The sequence below is a fragment of the Cebus imitator genome, unplaced genomic scaffold (genome assembly GCF_001604975.1).
Source record: "Cebus imitator isolate Cc_AM_T3 unplaced genomic scaffold, Cebus_imitator-1.0 Scaffold103, whole genome shotgun sequence".
Lineage (NCBI taxonomy): Eukaryota > Metazoa > Chordata > Mammalia > Primates > Cebidae > Cebus > Cebus imitator.
The window spans coordinates 3,749,365-3,753,250 of NW_016107418.1; positions in this window are offsets into that span (position 1 = coordinate 3,749,365).

Here is a 3,886-nt window from a genome sequence, read left to right on the forward strand (position 1 = left end):
TTTTTTTTTTTTTTTTTGAGTAGAAACGACGTCTTGCTATGTTGCCCAGACTGGTAGGTAGTTTTTGAGAACTCCTACTTGGCATTCAATGACCTTTTTTTCTCCACTCAGAAAACAATTTATTATTCTCAATGATTTTTTTCCTTCTGTTCTCTCATGATGGAATTCCTGTTACACAAGTGATGATGACACTGGATTTATATTCACTATCTCTCATGACTTCTATCACCGTTTCCTCTAATTCACTAATTCCGTTTTCAGCTGAGTTACTATTAAGTCAAAGTATACATGAAGGTGTTTTGCTGTTGCTGCTGTTGTTGTTGAGAGGGAAGTCCATTCATGTTGGTCTTTGCCACCTTTCTTAAATTGCTGAATAATATTCATACAACAACATGCACATTTTTTTTTTGAGATAAGAGTCTCACTCTGTTGCCCAGGCTGGAGTGCAATGGTACGATCTCAGCTCACTGCAACCTCTGCCTCCCCAGTTCAAGCTCTCCTCATGTCTCAGTCTCCTGAGTAGCTGTGAGTACAGGCGCCAGCCACCATGCCCAGCTAAATTTTGTATTTTTAGTAGAGATGGGGTTTCGCCATGTTGGTCAGGTTGGCCTTGAACTCCTGATGTCAAGTGATCCACCATCCTCAGCCTCCCAAAGTGCTGCGTTTACAGGTGTGAGCCACTGTGCCCAGACAGAATGCACAGATTTTAAGTGCACAGTTCACCTGTAATGAATGCATACATATAACCCGTATAGCCATCTAATCAAGATATAAAACATTTCCATGACCCCAGAAAGTTTTTTCATCTCCTTCTGGACCATCATTTCATGACCCCTCTCCAGAAATCATGAACGATTTCTAATATCATCGATTAATTTTGCCTGTGTTAGAGTTTCACATGAAAGAAACCGTACAGCAGGCCCCTTTTGCATCTGGCTTCCTTAGCTCAAACATCATGCTTTTGAGGTTTATCCATGCTCTAGCATGTATCAGTAATTTTTCCCTTTTGATTGCTCAGTAGAATTTCATTGTATGGGTATATCACCTTTTGCTTCCATTTAAATTTTTTAATTTCTAAAATATGCTTCTTTCTTATCTAATTGCTGTTTTCCAAGTCTGCTCTTGCTTTATTGAAGGAATATCTGCTTGGAGATATATATTTATGTCTCCAAAAAGTGTATGTGTGTGTGTGTATAATATGTGTGTGTGTGTGTGTGTGTGTATATATATATATATATATATATATATATATATATGGTTTTTTAGACAGAGTTTTACTCTATCACCCAGGCTGGAGTACAGTGGCACAATCTCAGCTCACTGCAACCTCTACTTTCCAGGTTCAAGCAATTCTCCTGCCTCAGCCTCCCGAGTAGCTGGGACTACAGGTGTGCACCATCATGCCTGGCTAATTTTTGTATTTTCAGTAGAGATGGGGTTTCTCCATGTTGGCCAGACTGGTCTCGAACCCCTGGCCTCTAGTGATCCACATGCCTTAGCCTCCCAAAGTGCTGGGATTACAGGCATGAGCCACTGCACCAGGACATGCTTGGATATGTTTAAGAATACTACTTATAATTGTCTTATTTCTTGTTTCCTGAAATAACTCTATCATATGTGGGGGGCAGGTATTTATATTGATTTCTTGGAATACTTTCTTTCCTTCGAGGTGCTGATTCTCCACAAACATCCAGTGATTTTGTGTTTTTATTGTCTGTTTCCATGTATCACATGCCATGGTATACAAGCATCAGTAGTTCCCTCAGCAACTGCCCTGCTTCTGGATAGACACACTCTCCCCCACAACTAGCATCATGTGTGGCTGTACATGGCAGACAGCAGTTTTTGCCCTGGTGTGTTTATTCTTAATACCCTTGGAAGGTTCCTCTTTTTAAGCCTGAAGCCCCTCTACCCTTCATCAAAGTAATGATTTCCCCTTTACTTTGAAGAAAATACGAAGCTAACAAATAGCAATTAACAAATAAATTCTACCAAGGTATATGCATGCCTTTTTCCATCAGAAAGATTTTTCGTGTGATGATTGCAAAACTCTTGTTGAAAAATGTTGCTGGGCGGCTGCATGATGTTACTGTGGATGAACACAAACAGATCGGTCCGTTTAACCTGCCCCAATTCATCACAGGAGGTACGGCTTGACCTTCCACTGCCAACCACTTACGCCCCAGGTTATAAACGGGGTAAAGAAAACAGCTGATCCACTTTGAGGTTAGCATTTGCTTGCAGGCAAGATTCCTTGGTCCACCTCCAAAAGGTGGGCAATTGAGATCTGCTGCTGAAGGCAGCTATCTTTCAGGGAGAGCACGGAGCCAATTGGGGGACAGGGCCGGCTGCCCTTGAAATGGCTTTGGACTGAATGAAAATCAAGGGCAGTAAGGAGCCTTGACTGGTCTATGTTCATAGAGTCCTAAAATTTTCACTTCATGGCTCATTGGGAAAGAAGAAAAGGCCTAATCAGGAAAAGGAGCTCCCCCTGATTTTGGTAAGTAAAACAGCATGGCAGTGGGTTCAGGCGGAGGGTTGGGGCGCTGCAGGGGCGGGGCCCTGCGAGAGAAGCCCAGGTGACAGCTCGCTGTCAGGGGCTTCCAACCAGCGCGCTCACTCTGCACTTGCTAGAGTCCAGACAATGGGAAGGGGGCTGCATTGCCTTGCCCGGGCGTCCCTGAAAGGAGTTCTGAGGTGGTGGAGCACCTGGGTTTCCAACCTGAGCTCTGTCCTTATGGGCAGTCTGAGTCCCCAGCCATGCCTTTGGGTGCCTGGATTGGAGAGGGGTCCTGGAAAGACACGGACACACTTGCCCTTCAACCCCTCCTCCCACCCTCTCAACGCCCCATTCACAGCCCACAGTTGGGCTCGGTTGGGAAATGCATCCAATCAGGTCTTAGAGGAGCCCTCCTCTTCTCCTGTGTGAAAAAGGAGAAACAAAAGTGTTGCTTCATGTACTGTATTAGTCCATTTTCACATTGCTATAAAGAACTCCCGGAGACTGGGTAATTTATAAAGGAAAGAGGTTTAATCGACTCACAGTTCTGCATGGCTGGGAAGGCCTCAGGAAACTTACAATCAGGGCGGAAGGGGAAACAAGCACCTTCTTCACAAGACAGCAGGAGCGAGGAGAGAAAGTGAAAGGGAAGAATCTCGTATGAAACTGTCAGATCTTGAGAACTCACTATCAGGAGCACAGCATGGGGGAAACCACCCCCATGATCCAATCACCTCCGTCCCTCCGCACGTGGGGGTTACAGGTCCCTCCCTCTGCATGTGGGGATTACAATTCTAGATGAGATTCGGGCAGGGACATAGAGCCAAACCATATCAGTGCCCCGCAGTCCAGCTCTGTCTGCGTGGAGCTTCCACCTATCTCATGTTGTTGGGTGAGATGATGCATGCATGTAAAGGCATTGAGCAGGCCTGGTGTGCAGTAAACCCACATAACCATTATTATCACATCAGAACATCTCCATGTTTCTTCTCTATCAGTGGTATATTTTCCCATTATCTCTCTCTGCCAGAGATTTCCCCCACTGTTTACTTTTCTGTTGTCATATATTTCAGTAAGATACTGGGAGGGAGTGGATAATTTGACATCTTTAAGCCAAAAGTCAGCATTATTTATTTTTATAACTTTTAAAACACGGCAACAACTTGAAGTCCAGCAATAGGACAACTGTGAGGTCATAGGGGTACATAGAGGGTGAGATTTTTATTTAGAAGGAAATTTCAAGACAGGCATAGAAAATCACACTGAAATAGATCTTCAGTCTACAAAGAATGGTGTCAGTGGTCTCTTATAAATAGAGAACAAGGAGGCACCCATATTACCAAAAAAAAAAAAAAAAAAAAAAATAGCGGGGTGTGGTGGCGCATG